This window comes from Dipodomys merriami, unplaced genomic scaffold (assembly GCF_024711535.1).
Source record: "Dipodomys merriami isolate MVZ:Mamm:240054 unplaced genomic scaffold, mDipMer1.0.p SCAF_138, whole genome shotgun sequence".
Taxonomy (NCBI): Eukaryota; Metazoa; Chordata; class Mammalia; order Rodentia; family Heteromyidae; genus Dipodomys; species Dipodomys merriami.
Window position 1 is genome coordinate 1,916,774 of NW_027202693.1, and position 10,365 is coordinate 1,927,138.

Sequence of the window (10,365 nt, forward strand, 5' to 3'; positions counted from 1 at the left end):
CCTAGTGAGCTTTTCTGTTCATATAGAAACATTTAGTACTAGCTATTCAGGAGGCTGAGATCTGAAGATTGAAGTTCAAAACAGCTGGGGCAGGAAAGCCCAGAAGACTCTATCTCCATTTAACTACAAAAAGGTAGACATACAGCTGTGGCTCAAGTGATTGAGCACTAGTCTTGAGCAAAAAACACTTGGGGACAGTGATCAGGCCCTGAGTTCAAGCCCTAACACTTGATTCGTTTATTAAAGGGGGGTTCAGATTAACTGGGATTTGAGACTGGGAGGTGGTTCTGTGGTTACACCACGAGGGTGGTTGTGCCAGGGTGGGTAGGGCTGCTCAGGTATAAAACCATGCATCCTCCACAGATCTTCTTGTGAAGTGAGCCTTGCTGTCTTCATCGGGATCAGAACTTTGTTGGTGGAAGACCACTCTCATTGACCATTCCAACCAAGAAAGTCTTGGCTCTGCCATCTTGCTTTGCTTGCCAGGGCCTATTCTTGGATGAAACTCCCTAACCTACAGGCTCGGTGCACTGGAAATACAGTGGAGTCACTCTGATAAGTCAGTCAGGCTTTGAGGATACTCTCTCATTTGTGTGAAGATTCAAGCCTGCCTGCCAGAAAGAAAGCATTTTTAAAAAAAAAGGGCGGGAGGTAGACTGGGAACAACTCTGAATATTCTCAGGAATCTGGACAACATTCGGAGCTTGGGAGTTTGCAGCTGAGTACATTGCAGCCATGAAGTCTGGTCACTCTGGTACCCAGAACCCAAGATGTACTATCATGACATTCCATCCAAGCATGGAAGAATTTGCAGATTTCAACAAATATATTGCTTACATGGAATCCCAAGGTGCACATTGAACTGGGAGAGCCAAGGTAATTCCCCTTAAGGAGTGGAGAGCCACACAGTCCTGTGACAACATCAACAACATCTTGATCGCACTCCCCTGCAGCAGATGGTCTACAGAAGGGCAGGTGTGTTTACCCAATATCACAAGAAGAAGAAAGCCATGACAGTGGGTCAGTACCACCGTTTGGTAAACAGTAGAGACTATCGCACCCTACCCCACTTGAATTTTGAAGATTTGGAGCGAAAGTACTGGAAGAACCTCATATATGGTTCACCACCTATCTATGGTGCTGACATCAGTGGCTCCCTGTTCGATGAAAGCACGAAGGCCTGGAACATCAGCCACCTGGGAACCACCCAGGACCTGCTGAAGCAGGAATGTGGAGTCCAGATGGAGGGGGTGAACACACCCTACCTGTACTTCAGCATGTGGAAAACCACCTTCCCTTGGCACACGGAGGACATGGACCTGTTCAGCATCAACTATGTGCATTTTTGAGCCCCCAAGACATGGTATGCTGTGCCACCCGAGCACGGCACACGCCTGGAATGCCTAGCATGGGAGCTCTTTCCAGACAGTGCAAGAGGCTGCAAGGCCTTCCTGCGGCACAAGCTAGCCCTGATCTCCCCGCGAGCTCCAGGATAGTGGCATCCCTTTCAGTCCAATGACCCAGGAAGCTGGGTCACCTTTCCCTAGGGGTACCATGCTGGCTTCAACCACGGCTTCAACTGTGCTGAGGCCATCAACTTTGCCACCCTGCAGTGGATCGATTATGGCAAAGTGGCCTCCCAGTGCTGCCGCAGGGAGGCCAGGGTCAGCTTCTCCATGGATGTCTTTGTGCGTATCCTGCAGCCCGAACAGTATGAGCAGTGGAAACGAGGGCAAGACCGGGAGTTGGTGCACCGAGCAGAACCCGCAGGGCCTGCTAGGCTGCAATCAATGCCAGGGCCAGAGCCCACGCCTGGGCCGGAGCCAACATGTAGGCTGATGCAGACGCCCAAGCAGAATCTGACGCCCGGGCCCAAGTTGGTGCCCAGGCCCAAATTGAGGCCCAAGATCAAGCCAATGCACAGGCCCCAGTTGAGGTCCAAGATCAAGCCAATACACAGGCCCAAGTTGAGGCCCAGGAACAAGCCGAGGCCCAAATCAGAGCCAACACCCAGGCCCGGGTGGATGCCCAGGCCGGACCTGACCCCTGTGAGGGAATAACAGCTTGTGGGAGACCAGAACAGGGTCCGGGGTCCCCTCAGCGTGGGGCGGAGGCCTGTGGAATTGTTCCACAACTCCGGGTGGGAAGTCCGCAAGAGCTCTTCCAGGCTCCCCCTGCCACCATGATGGTGCCCCGCCCCCCTCTCTGCCACCTTCCTGCCACGAGTCCTCCCAGAAAACGTAAGCATCAGGAGCCCTCCCTGCGGTGCCAGCCAAGAGATGCCCAGGAGCCCAGCCCGGACCCTCCCTCCAGCCATGAATGCTGAACCCCTGAGCCCCGATGACAGCATGAGGCTGGGGGAGTCTCTGGGGCACTGTGCCATCCTCTTCGAACCTTGGTACCGCCTGAGAGCGGACCCTTAACCCCAGACCAAAGCACAATTCTGGCTGGGATACCAACCACAAAGTACCAACGGTACTTTTTCCTCCCAAGAACTAATTTATCTTTGGGGTTACCTAATGCCTTCCCACACTGACAGTGCACCTCCCAGGGACTACTGGGGTGGACCCCCAGGCCAGGATGCCATGGTGATGCCATGCCCCCACAGGAAGTGGTCCTCCCCTCAGGAACTCGCAGCCCACCCTGAACACAGATGAGCCTGTCCCGGCAGTGGTGTCTTCCAACCATTCACGTTTCCCCTGCCAGCCTCGGGACTCTTCCCCTGCAGGACTACGGGCCCTGCTCTCACAATCGCTGGGACCACATCGGGTGATGCTGAGACTCTTAACTGGACGTCCTTATCCCCAAGTTGCCTCTGAGTCATTGACCCTGGCTTCTGCTGACCGGGCTACCGCCCCAGAGGCGCAGGAACAAGGCGTGGTCCTACGATTATAGCCTACCCTGCTCCCCAGGCCACCACCAACCACTGACTGCTCAGATACAAACTAGAATTTTTGATCAACTGAGATTGGAAGTCGAATTTTTTAACTCAATATTACTTTGTAGTGTTATTGATGTTTAATAAATGTGTTAAATCTGTAACATACATTAAAATCAGAGTTCAAAATGGTGGGACAAAGGGTGAACCAATTCAGCAAAGATACTCACTAGATACAATGTTGGAAATGAACTTTACAACTTGGGGAGGAGGGGGGTTGAGAGAAGAAAAAGTGGGAAAAAATGAGGGAAGGGTTAACACTATTCAAAAAGAAATGTACCCATTACCTGACTTACATAACTGTAATACCTCTATTGATCACCTATACAATAAAATTTAAATTGAAAAAAAAATCAGAGTTAAGTTGATTCTGGTAGCTCACACCTATAATCCTAGTACTCAAGAGGCTGAGTTCTGGAGGATTATGATTTGAAACCAGCCTGGACAGGAATGTCTGAAGACTCCATTTCCCATTAACCAGCAACAAACTGGGCTGGAGGTATAGTATAGTTCATGTGGTATAAAGCTAGCTGTGAACAAGAAAAGCTCCCTGCTCTCATGAGACCTTGAGTTCAAATCCAGTACCAAAACACACACACACACACACACACACACACACACACACACACACACACACACACACACACACTGCAGAATTAGACAAGAAATATATTTAGGCATAGTGATTTAGAAAGGTTGAAGAATAAGAGACTGGGCAAAACTATTCCAAGAAAAATACAAACAAAAGAAACCAGAAGTCAATGGATCAAAGAAATTAGAACTCAGACCAAAGCTACATAGTCCTTTATGTCATATAAAGGTAAATTTTGTAATGCAAATATAGAAGTCATGAATATCTTTCCAAGGATGAAGGTCCTTGATGGGATTAGAATCTTTTTCTCTCCCTCTCCTCCCTCTCCCCTTTTTCCTCTCTCTCTTTTTTTCTCTCTCTTTCTCCCTCTCTCAATATCCACCAGGAAAGGCCACAAAAGGACACACTAAGCTAGCTGTCTCCTCTTTCAGGCAGGAGGAGATTCCTCTCCAGAAACCATATCTAGTTGTCTCCAGCCTCTTGAACTGGGACTTCCCAGCCTCCAGAAAGGTAAATAAGTGTCTGTTCTTCAAACAGCCCTATCTCTCATGTTTTGCTGGTTAAGGCAGCATCGTGCAAAGTAGGGTAGTGCTGGTAAAAACTACATGAGGAAAAGCCTGTGAAGTCTGCTGAGCTGCAACGCCACCTCAGGGTCACTATCCTTGGTAACTAGGGATTATTACGACTAGCCTACCAAAAAAGACATTAGAAACACAAAAACCAAATGCAATCTATAACCCTCATTTGGATCTTGGACTCTTATTTAAGGACAATGGGGTAAATCTGAATATGAATTAACATATCAAGTGAACTTAAAGAATTGTGTTCATCTTGTTAGGTTGACGAAATGTGGTTCTTTGGGAAATGATCTTATGTTTTTAGAGATGAAGATTCACATAGAGGGGCAAAGTTATGATGCCTGTATTTAATTGAAAATGCTTGAGTAAATATGATGAAATATGAATACTAGGTGCTAGTTTATAGAGCTATTTATATTTCTCTACTTTTCTACATTTGAGAAGTTCCATAATAAAATCTTTACAATGTTTTAAAGAAGTTTTTCAATACATAAAAAATATCAGAAAGATAGGCAGCATAAGTGGTTCACTTATTTTGTTATACTGAAACCTAGTTCATTTATTTTTAATTAAGTTTTCCTGGGGCCACTGGAGTTTGGACTCAGGCCTTGCACTTGCCATGCAGGTGCTCTATCAACTGAGCCACATGCCCAGCCCTGCTTTTAATTGAAGTTTTATTGAGATAATTTTAGATTCACAAGCAGTTATATGAAATTATACATAGCTTCCCTGGATATTCTTTAGCCAGTTTTTACCAGTGGCAGTAACATTTTCCACTTTAGTTCCTTCTAAAAGCTGTAAAGCTTTGCTTTCGAATTTGATTTGATAATCAATAATCCTATTCATTTAAAAGATTTTTTCACTGACTTTATTTTTTCCTGCTGGTTTGAAATGCTCTTTATCACATAACCAGTGTGTGTGTGTGTGTGTGTGTGTGTGTGTGTGTGTGTGTGTGTGTGTGTGTGTGTGTGTGTGTGTGTGTGTGTGTGTGTGTGTGTGTGTGTGTGTGTGTGTGTGTGTGTGTGTGTGTGTGTGTGTGTGTGTGTGTGTGTGTGTGTGTGCGCGCGCGCGCGCGCGCGCGCGCGCATGTACTGTAACACAAATGTATGGGGAGGGGAGAGTTTTGATAAAAGTAGAACCCTATTCTACTTCAAAGCTTTCTCCCTGTTCATTATTCCTCTGTATAGTTTTGAGAATCAGTTTACTAAGCAACACCAAAAGCACTGTTTGGATTTGGAATGGAAAAACAAAGTATTATTTAGTGATAAATTTGCATACCAATAACACCGAAACAGAAAACATCCTGAATAGAGGAAATCCTACACAGGAAACATCTGGACTGGGCTGCTATTAATCACTCACCCAAGATTGTGAAAACTGCTCACAGAGAGTCCAGCCAGCTTGGAATTGACCTTGGTATGTTTATCAGGACTCACAGTCCCGCAGTAGGTATCCATGTTGGATGTCTGAATGAGAGTCTTTCTGTAGTTTGTCAGTGCTCCGCCTAGAAACCCAGGAATGCCCGAGTCCTCCTCTCCTGCCGATCAGCACCAGTGGACTGCAAACACCAGCAAAGGGATGAATATACCACAGCACAAGGATCACAAGCATCTGATCACGCCTAAACTAAACCTCTGCATTTTAGAAGTATTTAGGCCTTGGAGCATAAGCATTTTCCCCAAGCGAGGGCTCTTTGTCTCTCTTCATAATCAAAATCTAAAATCAACTAGGAAGATGATGAGCAAAGAGAGAAAGGAGAAACAAGACCCTCAAGGGAAAATTCTAGTCTGACTTAACCAACTCTTCCAGAAGATGTGGAAAAAAATAAATCAAGACATATTTGAACCAGACATTAACTCTATAAATAAGCATTTGAATAGGATACCACCCAGGACTCTGTCTTTAGGAAAGGATATGCCATCTACCTAGTAAAATATCACTCAATGGACATTACAGGTGCTGAGCAAACAGAATGGGAGGGGTAGCCCTCCCACTAGGATCCACCTCTTAAAGGGTCTGCAGTCTCAGCACGGCCACACTGAGGACTAGGCTTCCACCAAGTGATCCCTGAAGGACAAACCACATACAAAGTATAGTTCACCTGGTCAGAACAGATGCAACTTTTAAACTTTTTTATTGGCATCTATATGTTGTATGAAGGAATTGTGACATTCCCACACATGCGCACAATATGCCTCATCAAACTGTCCCTCACTTATCTCCCTCCTTATTTCTCCAAACCATTTCAACATGTTTCACTGTTCCAATTTCATATGTGTACAAGAAGTACCTCTCCACTCACACTCCCCTATTTTACTTACCTGTCATTTTTAGTATATATTAACAGAAAAAAGGGGTTTACCATGGTATCTCAAATGTGCATATCTGAATCAAATTAATCACCTGTTGCTGTGTCTTTCTCCATCCCCCTACATCCTTCACATGTGTGTGTGTGTGTGTGTGCGTGTCTGTGTGTGTGTTCAATGCACAGTTGGTCGAATGAAGGATGAAGAACGCACAGACACAGAGGCACAATTTTATAGCTTATTAGTCACGAATTCACCTACTCCCTGAATTTCTTCTGTAACCTCAAGATCAATACTTGTGTCGTTTCTGAGGTCAATTCTGGACAGAGTACAAGACAATCTGGGACATACAACATGCATGCATTCCCAGCTGGACCTGCTCCTTCTGCCTTGGAATTCCAAGCTCTCATACTAAAAATGAGTACCTTTATTATCTAGTGCTGTGTTTTTCACATTTTTTGTACTTTTTTCCCCAAGGGAATTTCACTGATTACAATATTCCTTAAGTATAGGCCAGAAGTGTTGTCTAGTGTTCCAAAGCATAAGAGATTATATATTACAGAGATAATACTGTGTCGGTTAACATGTTCATAAATGAATTATACTGTTGTTGGCTGTGTGTTTGATGTTAATGAATCAATTAATTTATTAAAGTGTAAATTGATTAAGGTGTCTTTAAACAGAAACACACATAACGTAAGGTGGTGAAATGACTGGTTGATGAAATGTTGTGACTCACAGATATCTAACCCCGTTCTATCCTTAGTTTAGTATTTCCTAATTCAGAATTCACAGTTATTTTTGTAGAAGGCAACGACCACAAATAATGATAACCAACTCTACACATAACAGACAGCACTGTGTAGGGTGCTGGGAATGGAATGGATCAATAAGACACAAATAAGATCTTTTTCCACTTTGCAATGACTGATACCCATACTATTATCGCAAGGTCAATATTCAGTGAGAAGTGAAGACTAGCCTGGGAGCTGAAAGACCTGAGTTTAAGCCCGAATTCATTAGATTGAAATATTTCACAGTGTATCACCAAACTGAGCCTGACATTTAATTCTCCATCGTTAAATCAAGAGACTGTTTGCCCTCTAGGACAGAAGGCTTTACTCAGGGAGCAAACATGTGCCCTTGGTGGGAACGTAATATGAACAATCCTCCAGGAGTTGTGCAACTTAATGCAGAGACCCTGGCTCCAGTGTTCCAGAGCCCCCATTTCTAAGAGATATGTTTGCATTTGGGTGTTTCCTTTATTTTTGCCAGTTTGGTTGGGTCAGAGAAGATACTCTGTCCTCCTGCACTGCTGCAGAAAATTTTTTGGCCTTTGAGGTCCTAGAATGTGAAAACCCAAGCTAAAATTGCAGGCTACCTACTGAGGCCGCTTGCCTAGCTTCAATCTGACTTTACTGTCAACTTCTCCAACCTTCCAACAGATGGTTTTGACCTTTTCAGAGTTTGTCTTCCCCCTTGTTTAAAAAATGGGCATGCAGCTACTGAAATTCTATGCTTCCAAAATAGAACAGGCAACAGCAGGCACCGGATGTTCTCTTTGCACACATGTGATTTAAATACCTGACACAAGCACCCCTCTCTTCAGCCCAAGTGTGACTCCAATGTCAATTAATTTATGTTCAATTATTTATTCTGCCATAATGCCTTCTCCAATTACTGATAGATAATTGTATGAGAGGAAATGAAATCCAACATGCAGTGCTAATGTGAGCTTGTTCCACAGGCAAATCCCTGGCTTGGAAATACTTGCTGAGATGGGGCACAGGTGATTTAGTACAAGGAAAGCAGGGAGATGGGTCCCCCCTTTAATTAGCTCTTTAACTTATTTAATGATGCATCCTGGGTGTTGAAAGCTGTTATTGTTTAAGGGTTTAATGTGCCATGCGATTCAAGGAAAGGAGACTGAGAAGGAGAAATACAAAATGTTCTAGGGACTCAAGTTCTTGGTTAAAAAAACATTTTTTTAATCTGGTCAGCACCACACACAATCCTGCCCCTCCTCCTTTGTTTGGTCCTTTCCACATGAACAAGATATGACCAAGATCAGCTAGTTGGGAATATGTGAGAACTCAAAGATCACTTAATTCCACTCCCTGACCTTTACAAGGGTGGGGACAATGACCTTTAGGGCCACAGTCAGAACTAAATCTCAGGGCATCACAACAGCCAACTAGCGCCTTCCCACTAGGAAGAAACAGGTTTTAAATTTCCAAAAAGCCCGAGTCAACTGCAAGTCCTGGTGACAATGACCCACCTGGCCTGAGTAAAGGTTGGGGTACTATTTCCAGACACAGCTTCTTCCATGAAAGGAAATCCTGAGATTCTTCAGAGAAATGCAGAGCTAACATAACCACTGTCCCTGAGCAGGTAGCTGCTCCCCATCTCAATGTTCTCCTCCGTATAATGTCATCGTCTATGAGTCTTAAAAGATACAAAGGCTGGGATGTAGTTCTGTGGTAAAGAATTTGCTTCACCTGCACAAGGCCCTAGATTCGATCCCCTACACCACAAGCAAAATCAACAATATAATCAATATGATGCAGTTATAAACAGCCCTGGCACTCAACAGTGCCCTTTGGATCCAGAGTTGTGCAGGAACAAGCAGCTGTGGATCAGAATTGGCTTTACAAAGGCATTGGTGACTCCGGAGCTGTGAGAGCTGGTGGCATGAGGGCAGTCTTGCTGGCCAAGTGACTGCCAGTCCTTCACCCTCTCCCTCACCCCAGGCAGCCTGGCACTAGGGCAGGACCAAACACCTACCAACTAGGAAATCAAATCACCCCACCCCAAACAACCTAGCTGATTTAAAGGGAAAATACAGTGTTTGTAACAAAATCTAGCTTTAACATTAACAGTTTTTTTTTAATACTATTTAACAACAATCATCTAACAGTGCAGACAGAACTCCTTCCCCCAGGCCCCCAGGGAGAAGTGATGATTCCTACCCTCTGTCTCACAGGTAGGTGGAGTAAATTGAAAAACATTTCTACAAGAAGTTGAAATTAGCTGGGCACTGGTGGCTCATGTCTGTAATCCTAGCTACTCTCAGGAGGCTGAAAGCTGAGGACTGCAGTCTGAAGCCAGCCTGAGCAGGAAAGTCCATGAGACTCATCTCCAATTAACCACCAGAAAACCTGAAGTGGAGCTGTGGCTCAAAGTGGTAGATTGCTACAGCAAAAGAGATTAGAGACAGCTCCCAGGCCCAGAATTCAAGCCCCATGATCCTCAAAAAAAAAAAAATTAAAATCTACTTTGAGTGTCAACTGCTATCCAAAGAGACAGAAATAACCAGAAGGAGAGTTTAATGTCAAACCTTCCTCCTTTCCCCCCACTATAGGCCCGGTGGCTTCATTTTCTTTTGCTACCCAGCCCAAGGGGTCAACAATGTCTGTGAGGGTCTAGAGGAAGATTTTCTACCGTAGCCACAGACCTCTATACACAAGATGGGAGCTGACCTAAATGTGAATTTCAAAATAAACAACAAATATTTTCCTGTGTCTCAAAATATTGTCTGAGCATCTGTTATTGTTGATATTTGGCTTTGTTTTATTCCACTGCTGAATCTGGCAACACTACAAAGAAAGCCTGCTTCCCCTACTTGGCATGTAAGATGTAGGTAATTTAGGAATTTCTGTTTGGATGAGTCTGATCAGAGCTTATTTGAATTAAAAGGATACAAATCAGACCAGGGAAACAATAGCCCTGGGTTTCCCTGAGGAGAGATAGAACGGGCTTCCACAAGTCAGCATGTCTATCTCCTAAGACTGTGTCCTTGACCTCTCCCAACTCCATGTTCACGAGACGTAAGCCATTAAGGTTTCTTCGGATAGTGAAAGAATTATAAGAAACCTGGGGACGATCTGAGATTTCAGAGACTGGGAAATCTTTGTGAAAGCTTCTTTTTTTATGAGGTAATTTGAGACCAGG

General features: G+C 44.6%; 1 pseudogene; it reads left to right on the forward strand.

Moving 5' to 3' along the window:
* The first annotated feature begins 735 nt into the window (after positions 1-735).
* On the forward strand, positions 736-2,895 carry LOC138825551 (lysine-specific demethylase 4D-like; annotated as a pseudogene).
* Positions 2,896-10,365: the final 7,470 nt, after the last annotated feature.